At 38.3% G+C, this 15,078-nt stretch overlaps 1 pseudogene; it reads left to right on the forward strand.

The window, feature by feature from the left end:
* The first annotated feature begins 2,140 nt into the window (after positions 1-2,140).
* LOC144530008 (myosin-2-like) lies at positions 2,141-13,826 on the forward strand (annotated as a pseudogene).
* Positions 13,827-15,078: the final 1,252 nt, after the last annotated feature.

Genomic DNA, 15,078 nt, shown 5'->3' on the forward strand with positions numbered 1-15,078 from the left:
TCTCAGATGTTCATACCACACTGTTGATTTTAACTAAAAACTAGAGCACAGAGCTAATAAAGAAAGTCTGCTCATTTCAACTGTAAAAATTACATTAGCATTGGCTCACAGCTTCAGCTCAAAACCAAAAGATAAAAGCCCGAATAACACAGGCCTGCCATTTGGGCGTTGTAGAAAAGCCTGCTAGTTCAAATGGACCACATTAAAATCCACCTTTTTTTACTCCTGTCTGTGATGCTGTAATCAGCAGCAGCTGATTTGCTTATGACATTTGTAGAAATCTCTGTGAAGTAAGGTTACTGTGGTGCATGTGTGGCTTTCATCAGGGGAGGGTTACGTACAAGCTGAAGGTAACCTCCAAGTGAAAAGAAGGTACAAAGAAGAGAACGGGTGGTACTCGAGGAGCTGACAGGTTGTTGTTTGCACTAAGTAGACTGGAAGGAACAAATGCTGTCCACAACCTCGACAACATTTTTAGTCAGACTACAGGGTTATTTACACAAACTGGGAGGCTTATTTTGGTGGCAGAACTAGTTATTTATACTAAGAACATTTCAGTATGGAGATTTATTCAGAAAAAATAGATAATAAAGACTCTGCCTTATTGCTGGATAAGAGCGAATTAAGAGGTGATGTATTTTCAATATGACAACCTGCTATTCATTTGCTCCCCCTATTATAATGAGAGCTCAAGTTACAGACGCTCATCCATGCTTATTCTAATTGTAGTAACAAAGCTGCCATGTGTTGTCTATGTTGTCTAGGTGTCTATGCACACACCGGACACTGTTATGTGTTAACTTATAAACAAAGCAGACGATACCAGACAACTTCCTCAAGGTGGACAATTACAGATAATTACCATTTAAATTCAAAGCAGAGTAAAGTAGCATTTGTAGTAAACTAATTTATGTGCCACCAAGATTTAGTTCAAAGTATTAAAAATCTTCTTTCTATAATATCAAATTCAGTGTATCTATACATTACTTTAATTGGTAGTGTGCCACAGGGTTTGATTCTTGGCCCATTTTTGTTCTCTGTGTACAAGTTCCAACTAAGCCACAGTATTATTTTTTGTTATTAATCTAATTGTTATGCTGACGATGATGAAAAGATTTGAAAAGTGGAATAAATGTAACCGTTTAAAACCGTTCTGGTATACTTCTGAGCTTTATTGCCTGTTTTCTTTGTGGAACTTTTTGTTTTTGATGGAAAATTAAAAAATTCCATTGGCAGGTTTTGTATTGCTTCTACTTGTATTACTTTTATTTATTGTATAGTTATTCATAAATTGGCTGATACCACTGGATAAAAGAGATTATGTTGATTTAATGGGAATGGGAAATCAAAACACTTGACTCCATAAAATCACAGTTCCCCAATAAAAAACAATCTGATTTGTGTATCGGATAAAAAGCTCATTTTGTTACATTTCGACATTGTACTGACATCTGTCTGCAGTTTAATCCAGTTAATCCAAGCAAGGTGCCTGGGAGGCGAATGAGCAGTCCAGGATGTACATAAAGGTCATGATGCATCATGGAGACTCTGAGTTACGTATGGTTTATACCCATAAATACACACAATGCATAATGACAAGTTTGTTTTTATGAATCAACATCACACTAAACCCATCGATTGAGCAGCTCATCATGCATTAAACATGAGATGTAGTCCCACTGTCAGGCAGACAACATAACCGTTAAGTACCTAATGACAGTTCTTCACAGTATCGAAGGCATGTAAAAATAGTGCCTGAGGGTCATCACCTGTCTCTGCTGACATGTTCCTATTAGCACCAGAAGATCCTGTGCCATATTTAAATGTAAAGCAGAGATCCATAAAGCCACATGAATGGAGTGACATTGCCAAGTTTGGAGCGTCCGGTTTGCTTCAGCAGCACATTTGTCTTGATAAAAAGAGCCTCAACCTCCCGCTGGTGTTCACTTAGAGTCCTGCCATTCACTGACCATTGGTGAGATATATCACTTTCCCCTCTGCCAACATTGGTGGCTCTGATTCAAATCTACTGGTGTGTGTAAACCCGGTAAGTAAGATACAAAGTAGATTAGAAATCTTATTAAATCTTTAATTAATTGCACTTACTCACTTTCTTGCTTTTTTATATTCAGATATTAACATGAACAGTGATACCGAGATGGCCCAGTATGGGCCGGCATCCTTCTTTCTCCGCAAACCTGAGAAGGAGCGAGTTGAAGCTCAGAACCGACCGTTTGATGCCAGGACAGCCTGCTTTGTGCCCAATGCCAAGGAGCTGTACATCAAAGGTCTCGTCCAGAACAGAGAAGGTGGCCAAGTCACTGTGAAGACTGAAGCTGATGAGGTAAATATGTCTGTACACAACTGATTTAATACGCAAAAAAGAATGTATCATTCAAAACAATAAACTCATATTGTACAGAAATGGACTGGAACCAGTGTGGCTGCCTGGAGGGTAGGAAGAAAAACACATCCTTTAGCATGCTTTAAAACTGATTTGTATAATGTAAACAATACATGATTTCTGATAAATGGGCCGTAACATGCAGAAGCACTAGTATAGAACATTTTAGTCTTTTTAAATGTTAAATGTTAAATTCTATTTCTTTCCTTGTTGATAAATCCTGCTAGTTCTGCAGCAGGAACATCATATTTTCTCCAATCAATATCATTTCATCTTCTCTTCTCACTTTATTTTCCAGACTGTAACAGTCAAGGAGGAAGATTGCCATCCTATGAATCCCCCAAAGTACGATAAGATAGAGGACATGGCCACGATGACCCACCTCAATGAGCCCTCTGTGCTGTTTAACCTCAAAGATCGTTATGCAGCGTGGATGATTTATGTACGTAATTACATTTCATCTCTTTTTTTCATTCTCACTCTCTTACCTACTGTACAGTATATTGTCTTCTGCAGACCTACTCTGGGCTCTTCTGTGTCACTATAAACCCCTACAAGTGGCTTCCGGTGTACGACCCACAGGTGGTGGCAGCCTACAGAGGGAAGAAGCGCATGGAGGCCCCGTCACATATTTTCTCCGTCTCTGATAATGTGTATCAAAATATGGTTATAGGTAAGAAACAGCGAGGAGTTATTTGAGCCTCTAACAGAATTATAGAGCCTGATGACTTGATGAGGCAGATTTAATTGTGCTGCAGTGTTTTATTTATTTATTTTATTTATTTCAGGACAATGCACATTTGATGAACATGTACAGAAGTACACGTAAAAGTGCCAGATTGTAGCCCATGGGCTAATTTCCATCTGTAGTCCATTCATCAGGTAGATATTACAATAAAAAGGACAAAAGATACACAGCAGCAAGATTTGCTATATCAAACTAAGTAAAACAGGACGAAAGAAAAGAAATACAGGATAATTCATTAGTCAATGTTAAAACAGAGACAGAATTCATTAGTATGCTCCATCGAACTAACACGGCACAGCATACAGGTGGAGATGACCACATGCTTGGTTAGCTCCAAGTCAGATCCAAGATCAAACATATACAGCAATAACATGTGTTATATAAAACAGGGAGAAACAAAATGATAAAAAAATAAACAAGACAATTCATTAGTAAGTGTTAAAATGGAGACACAATTCATTAATACGCTCTACTGGGCTAATACGGTACAGCATGCAGTCAGAGGTGATTGCACGTTTGGTTAGCTCTGAGCCACACCTTTACCTGGCTCTTAAAGGTGGCCAGAGTGGGACATTCCCTTATAGTTGGGGGTACTGTGTTCCATAATGCACAACCTTTAATAGATAGTGCATTATGGCTGAAAGAGGTTTTTCTAAAAGGAACCTCACAGTCCCTGTTTACAACAGCTCTGGTGATCCGAGTCTGTCTGTATTTAATAAACTCTTGCAGTGGTGGTGGCGCCAAGCCATGTAGTACTTTATAAATTAAGAATATTGAGGGAAATTTACAAAAATTATCAAAACTCAGTAAGTTGTATTTTTCTAAGATCTTGCAAAACTGTGTAAACTACCAGCTAACCAAACCAATTTACATCCGGTGAGGAGCTACTGGCAGCTACGGGCGTAGTTTAGGTGTGTGTGTCGGCCGCAGCTGTTCGTTCAAAACAACAGTGGCGGAGGTGATAGACAGATGGTTCATCCAATAACCTGCCAGGCATTTTTTTGAAAGTGCCTGCCCTTTTCCAAACAGTTTCCAATGACGACTTCTCAGATGTAGATGTATACAGGGGTCATTCCAGGATTTTTTAAGTGGGGTGGCACAGGGGGGAACAATAATCAGTCACGGGGGGGGGGCCAGGTGATTTGATCGGAATTGAGCATAGAAAATCTCCTTAGAAATATAGGAAATATTGGATAGGATAGAACAACACAATGCAATTTAGCTAAATAAAATATCGCATTCATTATTAATTTCATTAGTTTTTATTTACAACAAATTGTGTATCCAAATACAATACACATTTTCTATGGACTCTTAAGGCAATATGTGGATAGTCATCATGGAAACATTAATTGATCATGTGACAAGGGCTGGGAAGATTTTTTTTCACAGAACCGTTTAAAAATAAAGTGCAATAAACTTGCCTCAGACTTCAACAAAAAAAACCTTGATGTACACATTCTTTAGATAATAGGAAACAGAACCAAAATGAAGTGCAATACACAATTTATTTCCTACAGCAACAAGTGCTCTAGTTTTTTTTTAGGACCTTTAAGCCACTTTGTCTCTTAAAACTAATGCATCCCTTAGGTGAGACAAAACTGTCACTGAAGCTTACCAATATTGTTTGTCACGGCAGATCGTGAGAACTAGTCTGTCCTGATTACGTGAGTCAAAATGTGTCTTTTAATTCAAGAATAATGAACAGTATTTTTTATTTTTCTTTGGTTGTCTTCAGGTTTATTTTATATTCTGTGTTCACAGTGGAGAATCTGGTGCAGGGAAGACTGTCAACACCAAGCGTGTCATTCAGTACTTTGCGACAATCGCAGTGGCTTGTGGCGACAAGAAAGAGCACTCATCTGGCAAAATACAGGTAATCCCTCAACAACATATAAGCCTGACCAAAAAACACAAAACTATGATTGTGATGAAGCTGGTTGTGTTTTCCAGGGGACGCTGGAAGATCAAATCATTTCAGCGAACCCCTTGCTGGAGGCTTTCGGGAATGCCAAGACTGTGAGGAATGACAACTCCTCACTATTTGTAAGTATGAGCCCTCTAAATAGGATGTTTGAAGAAGAGACAGTTGGTCCAGTGGTCCAGTTTTTTTTTTTATTACCAAGATCTTTATTATAAACTTTGATGTTTTCTTGTGCAATTTTATATTTCATAGGGTAAATTCATCAGAATTCACTTTGGAACCACAGGAAAATTGGCTTCTGCTGATATTGAAACCTGTAAGTTTGTTTTTCCACATTAATAATGTCCTTTATAGTTAAAATTGACAATTCAATAATTCAATGTAGATTTACTGGAGAAGTCGAGAGTAACATTCCAGTTGACTGAAGAGAGGAGCTACCACATCTTCTATCAGATGACTTGCCACAAACCTGAGCTTATAGGTATGGTGAGGGAGGACATTATATATTGTAGATAAAGATATTTTGAATTCAGAAAATGAGAAATTGTGTTTCTTTCTCTCTTCAGAAATACTTCTAATAACAACAAATCCATATGACTTCCCCATGATCAGTCAGGGGCAGATCACTGTGGCCAGCATTGACGACAAAGAAGAGCTGGTGGCCACAGATGTGAGCTGTCTCTTGTCTATTACTTGAATACACATTCATTTTATTGTACCGACACTGGTTTTTCAAGGCCAATACCGATTATTAGTAGTTGATGAAACCGATATTTGGAACAGATATGCATTTACAGTGAAAATGAACATCTTTAAGTCAAAATTAAGATTTTGGAATGTTACAAAATTCAACAGAAAAGTTTGTTTAAATGCTTTAAGCAATTATTTAGTAATTATAAACTTTCAATATAATACCCAGTAAAAGATAGTCAGATAGTGTTGTTTGCGGGACATTAAGTCAGACTCAGTGGTGAGTGAAACTGAAGCAGAGGGACAGACACAGAACTGTAGCGGAGCCAAAGTAGCGCACTTTTGAATTAATTAACTTTATCGGGTTATCAGGCGAATGAAACGCCAACACACATTATCTGCAAACTGCCAAAAAACAGCCCGATAATCGGGCAGGGCCGATAATCGGTCTTTCCCTACTTTCTACTAACACTTAATTTAAACAGACTGCCACTGATGTCTTGGGCTTTACCAACGAAGAGAAGATGTCCATCTACAAGCTGACTGGCGCTGTAATGCATTATGGGAACATGACGTTCAAAAAGAAGCAGCGGGAGGAGCAGGCGGAGCCAGATGGCACAGATGGTAAGACTTCTCACTTCAAGTCTTTTTGTTATTAGTGAATACATGCAGACGATATTAACAAAAACGTCATGTTTATCTCTCAGTGGCAGACAAATTGGCTTTCCTCATGGCTCTGAACTCTGCTGACTTGGTCAAAGCCCTTTGTTACCCCAGAGTGACAGTGGGGAATGAATATGTCGCCAAGGGCCAGACAGTCCCCCAGGTACTATGACTCCAATATTTTACAAGTGATAATGCTTCATGAGGTGGAGTGTGTGTGTGTGTGTGTGTGTGTGTCTTTATTTCTTTAATTGTCCTGGAAGATGTTAACTGCTGCTACTGATTGGTTAGGCCGATCTGAATCTTTTCCCTCATCTAGAATGTGTTCAGCGATTCATATACTGCAGGTCTGATGTTTTGCCCACCAGAGCTTAGCTTTGGTGCTAAAAAAAAATTCCATTAACTGCTCCTAGCAACCACTTTCACAGCCAATATTGATTGAATATGAGGTTGGTGGAATGAATATGTCACTTGCTACTGATTACGGTTAACAAATACGTTATACCAGGTTATAAATCATGTTTGTATACAAATCTACATTTTGTGTTAGGCATTCATACATCCTTAAACTCTCCTGATCAGGTAACCAATGCAGTTGGTGCTCTGGCCAAGTCTGTCTATGAGAAGATGTTTTTTTGGATGGTAATACGAATCAATGAGATGCTGGACACGAAGCAGCCGAGGCAGTTCTTCATTGGGGTGTTGGACATCGCTGGATTTGAAATATTTGATGCGAGTTTGGATTCAAAGTTAATTTTGGTCAGTTGATGGGGATGATTCTGAGGTTTATGTTGATATGTCATGAGTTAATCTTTGTCACAGTACAACAGCATGGAGCAACTCTGCATTCATTTCACCAATGAGAAGCTGCAACAGTTTTTCAATCACCACGTTTGTGAGCGACCAGCATCTGGGAAAAAACAATGCTTTCCAAAAGCCAAAGGTTGTCAAAGGCAAGCCTGAGGCTCACTTTACTCTGTTACACTACGCCGGCACTGTGGACTACAACATCTTGGGCTGGCTAGAGAAGAACAAAGACCCTCTGAATGAGTCTGTGGTGCAGCTTTACCAGACGTCATCTATGAAATTGCTGTCATTCTTGTATGCTTCATTTTCTGGTGCTGAAGCAGGTACACGTTTTTTAAAGCTTTGGAATAATTAACATTGAAGACAGAAACTAAAGCCCTAATACGGAGAGGAGTGAGTGTCGGAGGTGGAAACAATTTAGGGAATATTTTATCAAAAGACCCCCAACACCTACCAGGCTTCATGCAATGGCAAATGCCAAATAATTATTCTGTCTGCTTTGTAGAATCGGGTGGAGATGCTGGTGGCAAAGGTGCAAAGAAAGGAGGAAAGAAAAAGGGTGGCGCGGTTCAGACGTTGTCTGCAGTTTTCAGGGTACAGAGGGGATAATAATCCTTTTAGATATGACTTTCTTGTCCCACAAAGATGTAATGATTATTGATCTTCTGCAGGAAAATCTTGGAAAACTAATGACCAACTTGAGGAGCACTCATCCTCACTTTGTGCGTTGCCTGATTCCAAATGAGATTAAAACACCAGGTACACAGTTACGAGAAAAAGGGCATATCTCCAAATACAACGTCTCTTGTTGGAAGATGTAAAACATGTCTGGTCTGTTGCCAATCAGTTCATGTTGACTTCACTGTAGGTATCATGGACAATCACTTGGTCATCCACCAGCTGTGCTGTAATGGTGTGCTGGAAGGTATCAGGATCTGCAGGAAGGGATTCCCCAGCAGGATTATTTATGCTGACAGAGGCCAGCACTGATTCCTACCTGAGAGAACTACAGTACGTGAAGATAACAAATACTAAATGATTCCAGTTTGTGATAATCTATCTTCATCCAAATTTGAACAGATACAAAAAGCAGTGCCTTCCCTGAGGGACAGTTCATCGATGGAAAGAAAGCTTCTGAGAAGCTTCTTGGTTCGATTGACATTGACCACACTTTTGGACACAGATTTGGAGCTACAAAGGTATGTGTCAAAATGCCTCATAGGATTGCCTTCTAAAAGCTTTTGGACACTCTGCAAATAGACTTTAGCTTTTACAAGCAACACACTGATTAACTTTATCTGACTGGATGCTGCATTACTACACCATATCGTTGCAGGTTTTCTTCAAAGTCGGATTACTTGGCACTCTGGAGGAGCTGCGAGATGCAAAACTAGTTTATATCGACGATTTGTCCATTGATATGGAAACAGTTGCGAAAACCAAGGTGAGATTTTTTTTTATTCTATATGGCATTGGCAGAAGCAGTGGTGGAAGATGTATTTAGATCATTAACTCAAGAAAAAGTACTGAAACTGTCACGGCCCACCGGCCGTGATCTTGGCCTCCTTCATGGTATGTGTGTGAATGTAGTTTTTGTGTTCACATCCTCCGAGCTAGAACACACAATCAAATTATATTTGTTTTTTTGATTAAAATTGTCATCACACACTTGACAGCCATTTTAATTCCAGAGCTCGCCTCCCACGTGCACGTTTCACCAAAACAAGTTCCTTCCCGGTGCTATTTTGCAGAGACACTGTTGCTCTGTCCGGTGCTTAGCGATTGTGATTGGTTTAAAGAAATGCGAATAAACCAGAGCCCGTTTTTCTCCCATCCCAGAATGCTGTGTGGAGTAATAGCCAGACCCTCCTCCACAGCGCTGTGGAGATAGGTCAAAGCGAGACTAGTGTCACAATCACCCAGAGCCCAAAGTGACACCTTAACAATGTTTGTTTTGTCCAACCAACAGTCCAAACCTCAACATTATTACTAAAACATAACAATTATGAACATTATTTAAATGGAAAAGTAGCAAATCTTGAGTACATGTAGTTACAATCCACCACTGGTTTTAATTGAAACAATTTTTTTGTTTGTGGCTCGTCGTAGCTGAATATTCCCAACAGATAGAAGAGAGAGAGTCTCATCTCCCAGCTGACGAGAGCAAAACAGGGATTCACGACATGGATAGACGAGTTAAAGAGATTGATCGAGGAGGAAACAAAAGTAGTCAAAGGTTTGCAAACACTGTTCTGCTTTCCTTTTTCTCATGAAGTCCCACATCGGTTTCTTCCTCAACAGGCTAAGAACGCCTTGGCTCACAACCTACAGTCAGCCCGTCACGACTGTGATCTCCTCCGCGAGCAGTTTGAGGAGGAGCAGGAGGCCAGAGTGGAGCTGCAGCGCAGTTTGTCCAAAGCCAACACGGAGGTGGCTCTGTGGAGGAAGAAATACGAGACTGACGCCATCCAACGCACCGAGGAGCTGGAGGAAGCAAAGTAATCCGACACTGAGATTCAATCAACAGATCAGACTATGGCTTTGGCTTTAATATTAAACATCAAACAGTCCCTTATATGATAGAGTGAAAGAATGCACGTTATATTTCTTTATTTATATGGATTAATATTAGATTGAAAAAATATTAATTGACAGATATTTTTTTAAGGCTTAAAGCTTTTTTGTCTTCTGCTTTTTCATACAGCCATAATTTCCTAATAATTGTGTTTTTTTAAAGGACGCTGTCATTTATTTCTTAATAAGGAAAAAAAGACCAAGTCCAGTTCATTAAATTCCAATTAATTGCTAGCACAGCCAATTATAAATTGACTTTTTTTTTGCCAGTTTTAAGCCACATTTTTAACATACACTTTTTACATCTTGGTGTTTTTGAACTATACATTTTAATTGGATCAAGGGGGAACAGTGTCAGAGAAACACAGATTTTTAACTTGAAACTGCTTTATTCAGTATTTTACTGCTTTAATCACGTGGTCTGTTTGTTTTGGAGAGGAGGAGATCGCTGCGGTTAATTAGCCAAAAGGCTAGTTTATTTCTGCAGTCCCTGGCCAAATGTTACAATAGACTCCCTAAAAAGCATTAATAGGCATCCTAACCTGAGCACAACATAAAAAATGCAAATACATTTGCATCAGATAAAATCACACTACATTCTTGCAGTCAACAACAAAAATCTTTCATTATAGTTTAAAAATAAAAAACATCAACATAGATCTACACTTAGACATGAATAATATAAATAATACATAAAAATAGAATACAATAAAAAGCTAAAAAAAACAATATTGACTAAACATATCTGAAAAGGAATAGGAAGAAGCATAAGCTTATTTAATCCTACACCTTTTCCACTACTCATTAATAATCATCACGAATGGCTTCATATTTATATCATATCCTATCTTAACACAAAAAGTTAAGACCATGTTTTTATGATAGGCATCCTAACATGAGCACAACAATAAATGCAAATACATTTGCATCATCACATCACTCTGTTGGTGGTAAATTTGTAACTGATTGGGCCCTATCTTGCACCCGGCGCAGCTCGAAGCCCGATGCAAGTCTTTGCTAGTTTAAGACCGACGCAATTGTCAATTTCCTGTCCAGCACCCACGTCCTTTAAATAGCAAATGCTCCCGCTCCCCTCTCTGTGCCCATGGGCGTGCTGGTCTTACAGGGAGGTGTGTTCAGGTGCATTATTGGCGTATTGCTATCTTGAGGCAGCGGAAAGTGATCGCGCCATTGACCAACAAAAACCTGGTCTAAAGTCAATAACGCAGCATTTCATTGTTATTTTAACAACGCATTAGTAAAATGCATCTAGACTCGTGCACAGCGCGAGCACACTATGCTTGTTACACACACACACACACACACACGCAGCAGCACACAAACATGCAAAAGATAAAAAATAAAAAATATTACAATGTGAAATAGTATTATGATATGATCTGCTCGTGCGCTTTCACTTTCACGCACGAGCAGATCAGTTTCTTCTCCTGAAAATCTCTCCTTCCTGCTTAGCAAATCCTCCACCATAATAGCAATGCGCCAAGGTACAAACGCGCCTGGCTTTGAAAGGGAATGGGAGATGACATTCTGATTGGTTTATTGCATGTTACGCCCAAAACACACCTATGATTAATTCAGACACTAAGTACAACCCTTTTGAACCATGCGCCTGGCGCACTGAGAGATGTTTTTCCGCCATTATACCGTCAAAAGTGGATCTGTTCACGCCCTAAACGCACCTGCGCCATGTGCTTCACGCCGTGCGTTTAGATTGTTAAAATAGGGCCCACTGTGTTGAATGGACATATGATATGATTTGAATTGAATCAAATCAAATTGTATCGTGGCAAACTTTGTGATATTAGAAAATATCGTATTGTTGTCCAAAGAATCAAAATTAGCAAACAAACCCATTTTGATTAGAAGAAGTCCCATCTCTTTTACCTTTGGCAGAACACCAGTCTTCTAAACACCAAAAAGAAGCTTGATGCGGCTGTAACTAAACTTCTCGCTGAGTTAGAGGAAGCCGCTCAAGAGGCCAGGAACGCCGAGGAGAAGGCCAAGAAAGCCATCACTGATGTAAAGTGCTCTGACAGGGCTCTTATTCTGGTTAAAACACATATTTTATGGAATGAAAGACTTCCTGTTGTGGTACCTCTAGGCAGCCGTGATGGCTGAAGAGCTGAGGAAGGAGCAGGACACCAGCGCTCACCTGGAGAGGATGAAGAAGAACCTGGAGGTGACGGTGAAAGACCTGCAGCAGCGATTAGACGAGGCTGAAAACTTGGCCATGAAGGGCGGGAAGAAACAGCTTCAGAAACTGGAGGCTAGGGTATGTATACTGTATCTACTTACTTACAGAATATTAATAATAATAGAAGATGTTTTCAAATTTCTAATCTGCACCAGACGTGATGGAGAATACCTGAATCCTATCACGGAATATCCAGGCTGCCAACAAGACAACAAGAGTCATTTAAATGTATTTAATCCAAATACAATTATTTATTGAAATGCCATATTTCTTTCAGGCTGGCTTAGAATTAATATGTGCACACATAATAAAGGTTAACGCAAGTCCAACACGCCACGAATACAAGAATTTGGTAACTAATCATTGGAAAATGGCATCGCATGTAGAAAAACAAAGAAGTAGCTTATTTTCTCACTTACTCATTCATGTGTGTTATGTACCAAATGTTGTGAAAGTTGGCTAACACTCATATGAGAGATGGTGGGTGTAAAGTGGCCACATGGTGGTAGTTTTCAAGTTATTTATTGTCATATGCACAGCAATTACAGAGAATCAGATGCTCCCCCCCATCAGTGCTCATTAAATATGTATAAAAAGAAAAACACACAAGAAACACAAAAAAAGAGAGAATCTAAGACATAAAATATTGCAGAAGTTATAAATAAAGGGGAATAAAATCAAATAATATAAATGTGTGGTTGACAGTAATTGCAAAGTGAATAAACTGTAATGTAAACAAGGAGTGTAGTAAATAAATGTGCGTAATGTGAAGTAATAAATATATATACAGAGATGTAAATAGGTTGTAAAAGTATTTAAAGGTAAAAGTATGTAAATGTTAAGATATTGTATTATTGGAAGTAGTGGATTGGATCCAAATACTAAATTTGACAACAAAAAAGTAGCTAATAAAGTACATGTAGCGCAGACTACAATTTAAGGTAAAAGGGCATCTGGCCCCTTTGCAGAATACTGAATATTTCTGTTTAATGAAAGTAATTTTTTCTGACATGAGCTCAACAAAAGTCCTAATAAAAATCCTGGAGACTCATTGTAACATTAACATGCTTTAGAATAGATACAGTAGAAATGATCCAGAATTGTGCTCCTTAGGTCCGTGAGCTGGAAAATGAGCTCCAGGCTGAGCAGAGACGATGTACGGAGGCCATCCAAGGAGTTCGCAAATATGAGAGGAAAGTCAAAGAGCTGACCTATCAGGTAAGGCTGAGTGTTATTAATTGAACCTCTGACATTTCAGTTCCATTTCGTTTTTGTAGAAAAAAAGGGTGATAGTAATAAAAGATGGAAGAGAGAATCTAGAAGTTTGTCTTTACTTCTTTCAGTCTGAAGAAGACAAGAAAAACATCATTCGGCTACAGGATTTGGTCGACAAGCTCCAAATCAAACTGAAGGCCTACAAACGGCACACCGAAGAAGCTGTGAGTGAATTACTGCAGAACAATATTATGTATTGTGTCACCTGACCGATACCGGTATGTTTTTTTTTTAGATGTTTTTTAGACAGTAAATAATCACTCTTAGTCTGTTGTCCTTATTGTTTGTATGATTGGAACTCACAGTGGTAGGTGAGAAGTTAAAAACAAATACAGTAAATAACTTAAAAACAAATACAGTAAATAATCAGGGGTTTTTCCCCCTATAAATATGTTTTTGGCTTTTATGGTGAAAGCTAATGTTAGAAATGAAACCCTTTTTCATAAAATGGTGTATTAATACACTGTTCTTGAATTATTTGCAGGGACAAGAAGGACAGGGTGAGTTTCGGAATGTTGGACATTAACCCTCTGAACACCAGCGGAGACAAATGTGCATTACAGAGTGTTTGAGAGCAAATTATATAAGGTAGTTTATAGTTTACCATATTAATACCATAGCATTGTAACTTATATCAGTAAATCTTACTAACATAAATTGGCGATCATCAGTCAAATAAGTAAAAGCAGTCCCCTTGCAGGATTATACATTATGATTAAATGAACTGTGTCTACAATATTTATGTCTCCAAATAATGAAATTACATTAAATCTCCTGTGAGATAAATAGTAATAATAATTATGGGATTTTTAATTGGAGCATAAATAAAACTAAAGAGCCACTGTCCAATTGTTTTGTAAGACTACTGTTATGAATACTAATGTTGTATACACATTAATTATGCATTATGTTTTAGCAGCTGCCTTAAAACCTTCATTAATTCAGATTATACTTGTAAACTCATATTCTGCATAATAAGTGTTTTAATCAAATTTCTAAACAATATTCCAGCAAAGGGATTGGAGCAAAGAGTATGAGCAGCCACGGGGGTTATTAGGGCCGCTGTACAGTAGCATGTTCATTTTTATATGTTTACCCATATCACCATACATCCTTGTTAAATGTTTGGATTCACAAACGTCTCATTTTCCAAATCCAAGTCACAACTTTCTAGTTTAGTTTTGAGTGTTTGCTGTTGATTTTAGTTCATGAGCAGTAAGAAATGTTTGTAAAATTAAAGTTAATTTCTCCTGTTTGCTTGCTAACATTTAACTCCGGACCTGTAAAGATCTGGCTACATATACTGTACACAAAATAATAATAATGTCTAGATTAATAAATCAAGGAGTGAAATGTGTTTGATATTTTATTTGAAAACAAGGCAACATACATCCACAATGCAAACCATTCCTGGTGCTAATCATCATTTTGCACCTCTTCATATTTAAAGCCACTATATGTAGAATATTAACATTTCCTGCTTTGGCTCCCTCCATTGGTCGTATTAAAAAAGACACTTAAGTGCGTCTCTTTTTAATGCTTTGCTGAAAGTTTTCCAGAAATGCAGAAAATTCAACTAAAAAAGTCTAAATATTGCGCACACACAAACACACACACACACACAAAATAATTATGATTTGATGATGTTGAAAAATTGTTGGCTTGATAAAAAACAAAATGCGACAAAGTGCAATGTAAACAGACTCGGGCCCTGTCAACACATATATACAAATATTTTTGAAAACTGATATTTTCCTCTACGTTTTGGCCCAATAAAA

Source organism: Sander vitreus, chromosome 15 (genome assembly GCF_031162955.1).
Source record: "Sander vitreus isolate 19-12246 chromosome 15, sanVit1, whole genome shotgun sequence".
Lineage (NCBI taxonomy): Eukaryota > Metazoa > Chordata > Actinopteri > Perciformes > Percidae > Sander > Sander vitreus.